The sequence below is a fragment of the Perognathus longimembris genome, chromosome 1 (assembly GCF_023159225.1).
Source record: "Perognathus longimembris pacificus isolate PPM17 chromosome 1, ASM2315922v1, whole genome shotgun sequence".
Classification (NCBI taxonomy): Eukaryota; Metazoa; Chordata; class Mammalia; order Rodentia; family Heteromyidae; genus Perognathus; species Perognathus longimembris.
Window position 1 is genome coordinate 111,465,407 of NC_063161.1, and position 14,751 is coordinate 111,480,157.

General features: G+C 34.9%; 1 long non-coding RNA gene across 1 annotated transcript in view; it reads right to left on the minus strand.

Moving 5' to 3' along the window:
• LOC125353772 overlaps nt 1-14,751 on the minus strand; it is a 581,800-nt gene that overhangs the window by 22,795 nt on the left and 544,254 nt on the right. The window lies entirely within an intron of this gene.

Consider the following 14,751-nt stretch of genomic DNA (forward strand, 5'->3'; position numbering starts at 1 on the left):
TAGAATTAATGTCTGGTTAAAAATCAGTGGTTCAAAGGGCTCATTAAACTTTCCATCTTTAAAGGTATTCATAGGAGACATGAAGTGGAGTTGGGAGTATGTATTTGTTTTAGTTTAGTTTTTTTTTTTTTTTTTAAAGGAGATTGAGCCCAGAGTCTTGGACTTTGCACATACCAGGCAAATAAATGCTCTGCCACTTGAGCCATGTTTTTTTTGTTTGTTTGTTTGTGGGATTTTGAATTGATTAATATTGAAGTAAATAATAGTATAAAAATGACTTGATATGTTCTGTTGATTTTTGGACATGCTTAAGGGTTTTTAACAACAAATGTTAAAAATGTATTGTGTCTGATACCTTACCTTACTTGCAACTAATGAGTTAACCTATCATGTTTTCATAGGTGCTACTAGATTACAGAAGCTTTCTAGAGCAGATATAAGAGACATCACTATGCCAGAAGAGCAAGTAGCATGAGCTTTAAGATATTTGTATGGGTTTCTCTTGATTATTGCACCCATGGAAAAAATGTAATCTGACCCAGGAAGAAGTAGTGTTCTGGAGTTGGACATCCTGTTTAGGAAGCAGATATCCTTTACAAGTAGCCTGTCTAACTTACACCCAGGAGGTACTTTTATTAGCTTACAGGAGAGTAAATAATCTGTCCATTGCACCAGAGGCACAAAACTTGCTTTCTACCTTTCAAGGAACTTCATAATTTTGAAATGATAGATTGGAACTACTGGATGAGGATGAATGAAACATGTACTTTTTTTTTTTTCTTCAAACTTTATACATTAACAGGTATTTTTTTTAAATACCTATACATGGAGTTGCCTCCATGTATAGACATGAAAAATAAATGTAGTTTTTAGACTTTCTTTTAAAATTTGACTTATTCATTTCAAAGATATTTGGGGAGTGGCACATTTCTCAATTGTCTTAACAATGTATTCATTTTAATACTGTTTTAACTTTACTCTTTTATTTTCTTGCTTTCAACAAGTGACATAGGTATGAAATAGGTATGAAATAGGAGTTTCACTTAGGCTCCTGGCTGCCTTTTTTGGATAGCATTTAAAATATCTCTTACCGTTTTTTGATTGAGAACCCTTACAAAATAATTTTGGAATTTACATTTATGAACTTAGACTATTTCTTATTTACAAATTCTTTGCTGTGTTGGAGGATTTGAGTGTTCATTTTGAGGGGAAGTATTTTTAGATTTTAGTGAATTTTCCAAAGTTAGTTATTTTTAATTTGGCCAGCAAACAAGGCAAATATTTTTATTTTTTATTACTTTCTTTCTTTAATTTTACTGTCAAAGTGATGTACAGAGGGGTTACAATTACATATATAAGGTAGTGAGTACATTTCTTGTCCAACATTTTTCTCCCTTCATTTTTCTCCCATGGCGCTGGGGATATGGCCTAGTGGCAAGAGTGCTTGTTTGTGTATGTTTTTCTCCCATGTGACTTTCCCCCAATCCCCCTCCCCAATGTGTACGGTTCATTTCCAGCACAGTGTCCTGTGAGTATTGTTTTTGCATTGGTATGCCCTTTGTCCTTTGTCTCACCATTATGTTGTTCCTCTAACCTTCCTAACTCACATAAATGTATATACAATACCCAGGGAATCAAAATCAAATACAGTGACAACAGGGGATAAAACATAGGTGGGAAAACGTGATAGAAAAAAAAAAAAAAGAAATAGCTACACATACTACATTAAAAATAACAACAATTACAAACTTCTCATTTCCATATCTTGGAGTTCACTTTTCTTAGCATCATATCATATGATCATATGTGCATAGCTATTGAGCTACTGTGATCCTCTGCTAATACTATTCTAGACATACACTATTACAAATGAGGGAAACCAGGGAGTCTATATTTCTTTGGTTCTGGCTTAATTCACTTAATGTGATTTTTTCCCCCAGTTTTTCCATTTCCTTATGAATAGGAAAAATTTGTGACACTCTTTTTGCTTTTTGGCACACATTTATCTTTGGTTTCAATATGCATAGGTAGTTAACTTTCCTTCCTTTACTGTTCTGTCTAGTAGAGCCAGGTTTCTTATCATTTCTCATGGGATCCACTTCTGTACTTCTTAATGATTATTTTAATTTTCCAAGGCTTCCTTTTGGTTTTCCTGCCTCCCTTTTAAAGTAGCGAACCAACACTTACACAGCTACCTTGTAGTAGAAGCTCAAAGAAGTATATTTCCTGTTTCTTGCAAATATGAAATAATATACCCTTGAATGTGCATGACTGTGTTTGAGTGAATTCTTGTGCTATTCTATGTAATCATGTGTTTTCATCTTCCCTGTTTTCCTTTTTATTTTTAAATGTCTGTGTTATTTACTATTTAGCCTTATAAACTCTCAGCTAGGTCTGTACACATCTAGCTTTGTTACTTCAGTTCTGTGATCTCAGCTGTCTCACTTGACCCTTTTAAAACCTGTTTCCTCATTAAAATAAGGATGGTAATACTTGAGACCCATATTACTGTTTCTTGTGAGGAGTGTAGAAGTTAATACACATAAAACATTTAGAAGAATAAAATATTTCTAAAATTTAAGCTTAAATATGTTAATATTTATGTAAATATAAATCTTGAGGCTGTTTCTTCCTTTTTTTCTACCTTCCTTTTCCTCCTTTTGTATGTGCACGTGACTGCATGCGCACACACACACAAGCATGTTACTTAAATACTCTGCCTCTAAATTTCGTTATCAGTGATATTCAATAGTTAAATTATATTGCCTATAAAATAGTTTCGAGATACCAAGCAGTATTAATAACTTCATTTGGGCGGTCATAACATTGATAAGTAGTTACAAGTGAATTCCATGTTCATAGAGATGTGCACATAATTTGAAATATCCTATTGAAATGTGTAGAAGAGAAGAATGTAAAGCTAATTGCTTCCATGAAGCTAAGGAAAATGATAGTAATCTTGCTACTACAACTCTCCTGCCCCTCCCATACCTAGGCTTCTGTGTGATTTCCCCCTAGGTTGAAACACTTATTTTATTGCCGTCTTAGTGTCTCTCCCAGACATGCTATACATAACTTACTGTTTGTCACAGTTCAGCCTGTTTACAATTTGTGACTATAATGTAATCAATGGCATTTCCCTGCAAACATACTTGGTCCAAACCAACTGAGCCGATACAAATTAACTTATTGAATAGTTGGCTTATTCCATTAAAAAAAATTCTCCTAGTTGAACATTGGTAGCTTAATACCTATAATCCTAGCTACTCAGGAGGCTGAGATATGAGGATTGCAATGTGAATCCCACCTGGGCAGACAAATCCTTGAGACTCTTAATCTCCAATTAACTGTAGAGAACTGTAACTGGAGGCATGGCTCTAGTTGTAGACTAAGAACTATGCGTGAAAAAGCTGAGAGAAAATGTGAGGCACTGATTTCAAGCCCCTGTATTGGCACATGTACACCAAACTATTGTACATAATATACAGAAAAAAAGTATTACATGAAGCATGGAATTTATCATGTTGAGACAGAAATATTTGGGGGATAAAGTCAGAGCTTCTCACAGATTTAATGAGCATGAAGTGAAAATCATTTAATTACTGGATTTGATGTCAAATTTACTGAGAACACCATTGGAATGACCCATTTCCACCTTTGTCATCTCATATGATGTCTACTTGGCAGTGTGTGGAGTTGGAGCTCAGTCCATTCCTCCTCTTTTACCATGTGACTTCCGGGAAGTCACCTCAGCTTCCCTTACTTCTTTGTCACCAGCCAAGTATAAAACAAATCTAGGGATCTGTAAGTTCTCAGAGCTCTAACTCCTGTGACTGTGAGCCATCCTTTTAGGTTGGATTGAGAATAAAATACTGATTAGATATTTAATTACAACACTATTATTACTTATTAAATGAGATGAAACAATGCACATAAAGTCCCCTAAGTAGCCCCTTAAAATTTGAAAGGGCATTTTGTCAAGGTAATTAAATAAATGACCCTATTCACTGGCCTCAGCCTCTGTTAGAGATCTTACTACAGAGGATTAACTTCACAATCTTGTAGCTCAGCCCATCCACTGAGAGGAATAAAGGCTCCAAAGCATTATTAATGAAGAATGTTTGGGAGTCTAGAGGAGAGAGGATGAGCACTTATAAATCATAGTGCTTTGGAAGGACCAGGGACGATGTCTCCATTTGAATGCAGAGATGCACCAACAGAAAAGAGACACACACTCAAGATTCCTCGGTCTTTCTAGCACAGTTTTGCTTAAGTAAAAGTACTCTGAACTAAGTTACATGCATTCATATTGGAATAATTTAAAAGCACTTGAAAAAACAAATACCAATGTCTATGGTCTCTCTCTCTCTCTCTCTTTCTCTTTTTATCCCTTCTCTGTCTCTTTCCTTCCCTTAGTTCCTCCCACCTACCCTACATTGTTTTCTTCTAGGTTTTTGCAAGATGCCAAGGAAAAAGGGTGAAGTCAATATGACCTAGATATTTAGTTGCAGTTATTACAAACAGTGCAACAAAAGAATATATTGCAGTGCCTTTGAATTTAAATACACTGATGTGTGCCAAAAGAAGCAAATTTCGCTTCAGAGTGTCCCTGGTGTTCCTGAAGAATAAGGCTGCATTCAAGCTAGAGAATAAGATGGAAGTGAAGTGCTAGGCCAGGGCACACTAATGGAGATCTGTTGGGTTTTCTATCACAATAACTACACACACACACGCACACACATGTGTACACGTGTATATGCATATATGTATTTATTTTTGTATATATTCACATGTGTACATATATGTGTATGTGTATAAGATATATACTCATACATATATGCCTAAATCATCAGGAAAAAGACATCTATTGCTTTCTTATTTCATTTTTATATCAAAGCTTATTTCTGTTTATCTTTGCATGTTTGAATGCAAGCAGTTTAATTTTTGTTATTACTGTCTGTTCGTTTTGAGTTGGGGGCTTGCTATACAGCCTGGGCTAGTCTTGGATGTTCAGTCGACTGCTTCACCTTCCCAAATCCTGGGAATATAATATGCACCATGGTGTCCAGCTGCAGATGAAGTTTTTGTTTGTATTTTTATTTACTGAAGATCTCGTTATCTCTGAATATCTACATCTTATTTAATTTCCTACCACTTTCTCTTATAAGAATGATAGTAAATATTCGATGAAAATACAAGTATCCCCATGTGCAACGTTCACCAACTGGCACACAAAATAAAGAGCATCTATGAAGGAACTCTTATACCCAAGCCAACAGAGCATTGCCTGCCCCCTACTAGCTGAGGAAAAGTGCAGGTTACCCAGAGTACTTGTTGATAGACACCATCCCAGCTCCAGCTGTCAAAAACACAGCTGTTCAGTTTCCTTCTGAGTGATCAGGGCCACAGATGCCCTCTAGCCCGCTTGTTCTCCGATGAGGTCCAGTGGAGAGCTACAGAAGAGCTGAACAATTGGCTTCTAATAGCAAATGCACAAACAAACTTCACAACAAATTGCATTTTCAGCACTGCCTGATGCCATATGACTAAATGGGATGAATTTGTTCTAGTTCACTAACTCAGAAGACTCATGATGAAACACTATCTCTTGGTGACTGCTAAATGTGAAAGCAGTTAAGAGAGATGGGTTTAAAAAATACTACACAAAGCAAGGGCGTGGAGAAGAAAAACCTGATCAAGCTTATTAGAATGATTCAGAAAAAAAAGCAAGCAACACATTTAGCAATTCTGGTAGCCTAGAAACTGTAGGTTATATCTGCCTGTGCCTTTTATTTTTGCAAAATTTGCATTTTAAACTTAAAGATCAGGAGATAAAATCTAGTGTTTTATACTAGCACTTGTCATTATTTTCAAAGTCCTGTGCAAACCTATATTACAAAAATGATATCAATAGATGCATTTACACGGTACTCGGTGTGTAGGTTGACACTATATATGTTTATTCACATATTTAGCCTTCTAAATGTGCATAAGAGTATTTCTTTATTAACACAAATAACTAAGACTCAGAGAGATTAGAAACTTAATGAAGATGGAAAAGCCAGGAAACTACAGATTCAGAATTGCAATCAGCCCTCTTTGTCCAGAGCCCATGCTCCCAAATAGTACATTCTTCTCCCTCTTGAACACATACTACTTTCACATTCATTCCAGAGCAGTGCTAATGTTGTGACTCTTCCCATGGTTTCCTTGAAAACAATAGTTTTTAGTTTCACGATTCACTTGTGTGGTGCTAATGAATGCAAACCACAATCTAGTGAAATCAGGAAACTGGTCTGGTTATGTTTTGAAGGGAGTTCTTCCTTTTGTGGGAAATGTTTGATTCCTGAATTCTGGTGTGTCTATTGTCTTAGATATAGAAGTCAGGCCTGATATTATTCACCCAGGGTATGCCACACAGTCATTTCAGTCTCATATTTGTTCAGTGGGAAAATTATGACGGTTAAAGAAAACTGGATTTGCTATGTTATCACTTACTGAAAACCTCTTTCCTGCATTCTACAGAGGAAATAAAAAAGATCCTGTGTGCTGTGCCGAGTTTCTATAAACAAATGTGGTAACAGATTATAACATATTTACAATGTAAGATAATACCACATGTTGGGGTGGGAGGCAAATCCAGCTGGCACATGGGCCAGGCAGGCTAGGTAGACCTAGGTGCCACAAAGCATGTTTGGGCAGGAATTTCCTCCATGGTAGAAACTGGGTTGCAGATTGCACATCAAACATACAGCAAGATGGTGTGAGTTGGATGGAGACATTTTCCAGGGGTCTATCAAAACTTGGGTATTAATTTAATACATTTACTTGAAAATCCTCTTCAGAGCCAAGATGTGTAACTGCTCATGGTTTCCCTCAATCAATCATTCATTGATGTATTCAAGAACCATTCAATTCAAAATCCTCTATCAAGAAATTTGTAAGAGGGTCAAAATACCACAGCAGTAAGATTGTATAAGTCTGGTGTACTAGAGCTACCCTCTTATGGAGGAAACAGATCAGTGAATGAATGGGCATTGTATTTGTCTACACCCTCCCTTCCACCAAGGATGTTACTGAGTTGATATGTGTCTACATTTATTTGGTGGATTGGTAAAGACCTGGCAGTCCAGATCAGCTTTGCGGGATTAGAATCCTGATTCTACCTTGTAAACTACATGACATTGGAATCATTTACAAATCTCTTGTTTCAATATATACAACATTCATTATGCATGAGGGAATAATTTGGAAGGCATTTCCATTTGAAGCCTATTCCAATTACTTCCACTCTTACATAATCAGTACAGCTACATGGCCTGAGTGGAAAAGCTCTCACTTCATGTTTCTAAAAGCATAGGAATTTCATTGTCTGATGGTTACTTCACTATGTTTGGTCTGTCAGTAGTTGGGTAGTAAGGTTGAGGAGTGGAACACACCCAAAAGATTTTTGGTGTGGAACATAGTTATGCAGTGCCTTGGAACAAAGAACCTTCATTAAATAAGCATTTTCTGGAAATTGTTTTTGTAGCGCAAGTGACAAGCCTTAATATTCTCCTCACAGAATCAAAAGTCTATCATATTTGACTTCAATTTTTCTATTTAGGTGTTTCTGAATATACATATATATGTGGACACACATTTACATATGTACACATACATATAAATATATACATATATGTATACATTATATATGCTTATACTTATATACTTATATTAGCACATATAGGATTTCTCTATGTATGTTTTTATTTATTTTTAAAAATTAATTAATTAATTTTGTGCTAGAACTGGAGTTTGAACTCTGGGACAGAGTGCTGTCCCTTAGCTGTTACACACAAGGGTGGCACTCTACTACTTGAGCCACAGCTCTATTTCTAGCATACATTCATCAGAGATAAGAATCTCATGGGATTTTCTGGGCGAAGTGGCTTCAAATTGTGATCCTCAAGTCTCAGTGTCCTGCGTAGCTAGGATTTGAAATGTGAGCCACCAGCAATCAGCCTAAGATCATTTTTGTGGTGTTGTTTTGTTTTGTTTAACATGAACACAGATGATGATCTTATGTAGAAAAAATGATATCAGTGAGGCTATTGAATTAATCCAGGATTTCTGCCTACATTGGTTTGTTAGCGTTACTGTGCTTGGGAATACAAGCAAAGCACAGCTTTCTCCACTGTCATGGCTGCCAGCAAATCACAGCTGATATGGGAAGAAATAACACCAGAATCTCACACACCACACTCTCAGGAGACAACACTGCAGCCTCCCTAGAGCAACATCCTGGCACATCCTGAAAAAAAGAAGCCAAATAGGCCTTTCTGTTATGGTTTATTTTCATAGCCCAGCTGTTAAGTAGCCGGGAAAAAACATAAACATCATAAGAAATTATGAGGAAAGTACTGCAAAATTTGATATAGAGATATCCATTGAACAAAATTTCTCTTTACATATACTGTATTCCAATTAAAATATATTATGTTTGTTGATTTGCATACAATTTGCATGAATATGCTTTTCAGATTTTATTTCACAGATAATTATTGGAAAATAGAATTGTGAAAACTTTCTGAGTTGATATAAAGCACTTACAAATGTCTACATAGTTTATAAAATAGTCTCCAAAATTTTGTAAGCAATAAAGAAAAAAAAATCTTTATATGTACAGCTTGGTATAGTATCACCGATTGCTCTTAAAGAGAAATAGAAAGGATTTTTCCGTGTCTGTGTTGTTCTAATATCAAATTTCACAGAAGATTGGGTCCATAATGATAATATGTACTTTATTCCATGATGATAAATATCTTTTTATGCTTATTAAATCTAAACAACTTGATAACCGAAAAACTAATACAAAAAAACATATCCTCAAACATTTGACCAGAAGCCCAAATCCCTAAAGTTTAAAGCAACTGTTCAGTTTGTATTCAAAGAAGACATAGAAAATAATTAAAAACTTCTCCCCAATGAATTTTCTTTGCATAGACTAACCAGTCTGCAGTGAACCATGAAAAACTTTGTACTTATCAAGAGATGGGAGAATTGGACAGTGGGATCAAGTAACCGGTGTAGAAATTTTCTGTGGTTGAAGGTAGATGGATGATGGATCAGAATCCTAACCTTGGCCTCACACAGTTCTACACATGGCTGAGAGTCAAAACTGGCAGCTGTGTGTTCTAGTTCTGCAATTCTCTTCAGGAAATGGGCATGTGCTCCAATTTTAGCAAAAGACTCAGTCTGTGATAAAAGGAAGTTTTCTGTTCTTCATTAACTCCATAAAATATGCATTCTGTAGTTATTCTTCCATTCATTTCATATGGAGTTTTCGAGATAATATACAAACCGTAATGAAATAACAGAAATCGTATTTGTCAAACTCTTCCAAAACAGAATTGGAAGATTCAGCAGCAGGAAATTCAAGCTGAAGAAAACAGCAGAAAATAGTGCTCTCTATTCTTTGATTTAGGAAACTCAGATTTGATATTTTAAAAAGATAGATCAGTTGAGAGCTCCATTATGCTGAATTTAAAGAAGTGTTCCAAGATATATACATTGACGAAATATTCTTCTAGTTATTTCTGAGAGCACTAGCCATGAGGATAGGTATTCCAACATGAAAAATTCTTTTCTTTGAAGCCAAGAAATGCTGCATATAAAGTTGGCCACGTGAAGACCAATATGACTAAATTAGCCCCTCTGGTTGGAAAATTTGGTTCTTGATTACATTGCTTTAATTTTCTTTCCTGGTTTAAACATTGTGTATATGGTTGTTATAAAGGTGTTTGTGGAACTTTTTTAACAATATTTTTTTCAAGAGAGGAAAATAATCATGATTGTATTTAACAACAAGTCTTTCATCATATAAAAGAAGTTCTTTGACTTAAGAATGGGTAATCCTTTATGTGTTTAGTAATATTTAAATATTGATGCATTTAATATGCCTTGAACACTGTAAAACTGACAGTTTGGCGATATGCAGCCACATGGGTAGCTTGAGCAAATTTCAATTTCACCAAATAGCCATTTATTCCCATGGATATTTTTTAACATAATTCATAAGGTATTTTATAGTCATCTTATTTAATAGATCCCTGTGGCTAGCTCTTAGAAAGTACCACCATTTATTTCCTGGACACTTATAGATTGATGACTTGGTCTCTAAGTAGGAAAGTAGGAGGAGGATAAGTGATTGGCAGCCACCAGGATGGCTATTCCCATATTTTAAGAGGTGCCTCAGGTCATATTCCTCTCCCTGGCAGAAATATTGGCTGGGAGATATGGCAGAAGCTGTTCTCTTGAAATAACCAACTGGAGCTTTTCAACTCATCTGCCTGAAACCCAGACTTTGGGGTTTCAAGAAGCTATCTTAATTACTTATATTATTAACAGGAATGCTGAAGTAACTGAAGGAAAGGAAATCCATTACTTGGAAAGCTGGTATAAATATGATGCTTATTATTTAATACAGTCAGTATTGATGTATGATTTTCTTCAAGACAGTATTTCTTGCAGTGGTTGAAAACTTACTTCTGATTATACTAGCCTCAACCTGATTTTTTTATTGAAGTGATGAGTAGAATTAAATAACAAAACAACAACAACAACAATAACACACACACACACACACACAACTACTGTGAAGGAAACAATATAAAACAAAACAACTACTTTGAGATGCCTTAACAACATAGTAGTAGACGGTTTAAATAATAAAAATTAACTTTCTCCTCTGTCTAGATTTGGAGAAACCCATAATCATGATGTTGAATGACTGGTTTTCTAGTTAGGCCTCGCCTCTGATTGGGTATCCAAAGAAGCCTCTCTCTGTTGTTTGAGCTTCCAATGAGGTCTTTCTTCTAACCGGGATTTTAGTGAGAGATCAGTACTGACTGGCCTTCTAGTGATGCCACTCTTCTAAAGGTGTCTCAAGTGAGGCCTCAATTCTGATCGGGCTTCTAGTGAAGACCCTCTTCTGATTGGGTTTCTGGTGGAGCTTCTCTTTTGAGGTAATTTCTAGCAAAGCATTTCTTCAGAGTGGGTGTCCAGTAAGGGAAGTCTTTGTATTTGGTTTCTACTGAGTGTCTTTTCACTGTGTTTTCAATATGAGAAACAAAGACAGTGGATTCCCCAGTAGCTCTCCTTGTCAGGACACTAACCCTACTAGATAAAGGTTTCACTTATATGGATTTATTTAATCTGTGTCAACAATTAAGGTCTTGCCTTCAAATAAAGTCACACTGGAGTTATTGCTTCAACATAGGAATTTCAGAGGAATGTCACTCAGCCCATAGCAAAAACAAGCCCTATGCACCTTTCTGTCCATGTAAGAAAGGAAAGCAACTGAAATCTGAGATTCTAGTGCAATGCTACACAAAGGCTGCTATTGGATGAGAAATGTTGGTATTAGTTATTTGTCAGAAGTTTAGATTATCAAACTCCACCCTAGACCTCCTGAATCTGAATCTGCACTTTAAGAAAATGCTCCTCCAGTTCGGTTGTTAGTACAGACATTCATGGTAAATAAAGAACTCAAAGCAAAAGTGAGTGTTAATTTTGTCTCTGTGTTGGAACTTCATTTCATTACCAGAATTGCCAAAATCATTTTCTATAACACTGCTAACAGCTCAGAAACAATAAGGTTAGAAAACTCAGTATTATTTTTGCTATTGTAGTCAAAACTAATCTATTGATTTTATTTCATGCCTTGATATTATACTAACATGTGATACAATAAGCTATTATATCACTTGTCAGAAAGCTTGGGGAAAAAGAAATTCTAACCCTGGACATGAACTAAAACATTGGTTAACTGTACTATTAGCTTAAAACATGCTATTCATCAGCAACAAGTAATCTGTGGTTAAGAGTGGCATCATTTTTAAAAATAAATAACACCTTAAACAAGGCATATACACTGGGAGTGTGGCATTACTTATAATGGAATTTTCAATTATGTAGCATTTCAAAGCAACTTTAAAAAATTTATTCCATAATGTCAAAAATGTAGAATTATGCCCATAAAGCTTACTCTTTTGGCACAGCCTTAGGAAAGTGTTTTTTAAAATCAAAAATCTCTTCTTATAACTGACATTTATAGGTTTCTACCATATATTTTCTTAATATTTTGTCTAAACACTAAAATAAATGTAATATGTAAGACAATATAATTTTCTCTGTCAATGAGAAACAAGAGGTATATCCTGTAAAGTTTTAAAAATATAAGCATTAGATCACTGAAGAATATCAACAAGTGTTTTTGAGATATTTTAAGAAAAATTGTAAATAAAAGTGAAATACTTTCCATGTAATAATGTGTGAAAATATGAAATGTTTTAATGTTAGCATATATTCTGGATTAATTTTACAGTATAGTGTTCAAATTTATGCCTGAACTATTAATGGGTACTTTATTTAAAAAGCAATGTCAAATAATAATGGCATGAGTTGCATAACTATTAGCTAAGTTGCAATGAGTATGTAATTCATGTTTTCTTAATCTAACTGAATTTTTGGCTTGTGTGATTCAAATAAGAAATATAGTGTAATGTTGCACTAATTCTTGTTTATAGAAAATATATAGGATTATAGATCTACAGGCTGTATGATAAATCTTGAGGCTGATTTATAATACATCTCTAATCAGATAGATATTTGGAACAGCCTACTGAATTATCAGGGAATAGATCTGTAAAGAACTGTGGTATCCATATGTCATCATACATTTGAGGCATTTGTACAGAATAAGGCATCATGTCTATTCCTCAACAGTGTGATTATTTCATGGAAACCACACCCCACTGAGCTTCTTTATTGCAGTTATAAAAAAAAACTTTATTATAGGAAGCTCTTTGGGGTGGTAAGAAGATGAATACCACACTTCAGAATGTTACACAGCAGTTTCAGCAGAGTTCTGTAGTTCACGCAGATTAATCTACCCCTTTGGAATATTCATGATTCAATCAGCATGCTCTCCAAGTCTCAGCAATTTTACCATTGTAAAGTAAACTAGGTACATTTGGATGAAACAGCCTCTGCCTAGAAAATGCCTTCATTAATTTAAAAAATATTTTATGGATTCTGTTACCATCAAAGAACATCTATGAACACAGACAGCATGCCACTAGAGCAAAATTGGCATTATTGAGAAACTTGGTACTTGAGAAAAACAGGATGAAACCAAAACATTATGAGGCAAAGTGCATTGACAATGCAAATTGAATGCACATGGTTTAATTATAATTGTGTATTAACTGAAGAACTGGGGATTATAAATGATGTGTCTCTGGTGAAGAGTTCGGCTGAATATATTACATATTCATTAGCCTCCATTTAAAAAAAATTCACTAAGTGTCCAGTTTCTCATTCACATATTAGGCATTATGCCTCTATGACTGAAATGAATATTTGAATACAGAAAACCATGTGTGTGTGCAAAAAAAAACTAAAAATTGAGCATATCAAACAAACGTTTTCCCACACATCTGCATAAATTCATTTGGTTGGCAGATTGTTTCTGTGCAAAGTCAGTATACTCTAGAAAGACTGCAAGAAGATTAGATTTAGGAAGGGTATTAAAGAGTACTGCTGACTAACTTTTGCAATCAGTGGAGTGGGAAGGGGGTTGGTCTGCTATCAACAACTTCTCTAGATTTCATACTTAATTGATTAAGTAATAGAACTGGTGTCAGAAGATTTAGCCACATGATTCTTATTTTAGATTAAATACCTCATCCAAGGCTGCTGGATTTCACTTTGTGCTTTGAGATGGAAAAGGAGTACAGGGCAAGGATATTTTCAGTGAAATGTTTCATTCTCCTTGGGAAAAATGTATTTTCAGCATATTTATTCTCATTTGGCATATTTTTGGTTGCCAGGATTGTCTCTGATTTACCTATATTGTTGAAAAATGTACAACCTTGTTAGAATAACCCCCCCCCCACACACACCTGTATAACTGATGCAAGCCAAAAAGAATTACATTAAAAGCTTTGCATTTTTACTTTGAGTTATAATTTAAAGATGGAGGAACTAAAATACCTTTGCTCTGGTTTAGATGTTTAACAATTGAAATTGGGGAATCTAAATTAAGTCTTGACTAAGGATTAAAGTAGATTATTGTGGTTACAATTGTATTCATAAAATGAAATATTTAAATGGATTCACCTAATTCATTCTGATAAATAATGACTATTTTAACATATAATTCCTTTTCTATGTATATAACTGATTTTCCAATGCTTTTATTTTGTGTGTGTGTGTGTGTGTGTGCGTGTGTGTGTGTGTGCATGTGTGTGTGTGTGTGTGTGTGTGTGTGCTGATTACTGGAGCTTAAACTCAGGGCCTCATGTACACATTCAGTTCTAGCTTCTTGCTGGTTAAGTGAAAGTAAGACTAACGGATTTTTGGTCCACGCTGAATCATAACTTCCATCCTCAGATCTTAATCTCCTGAATAGTAGTGAAAATGTGAACGCTAGCATCCAGGTTTTTCTTATGTTTTTAAAGAAAATCATCATGTTGCTTCCTCTACATTATCTGTAAACTGAAAGTTCTCAATGGCTTTTTTCCTTAAAAACTCACTTTGATAAGTTTGATTGTTAATTCATTTAACACTGATGTGATCTGGTCAGTCAGTTAACTCTACATAATTTGTCTATGGCTATCTGTCATAATTCAAATCCACAAGGAATAATTGTTCATACTTATCTTTCTCTAGGGATGGTGATGATTAATATATTTCAATTTTATAAGA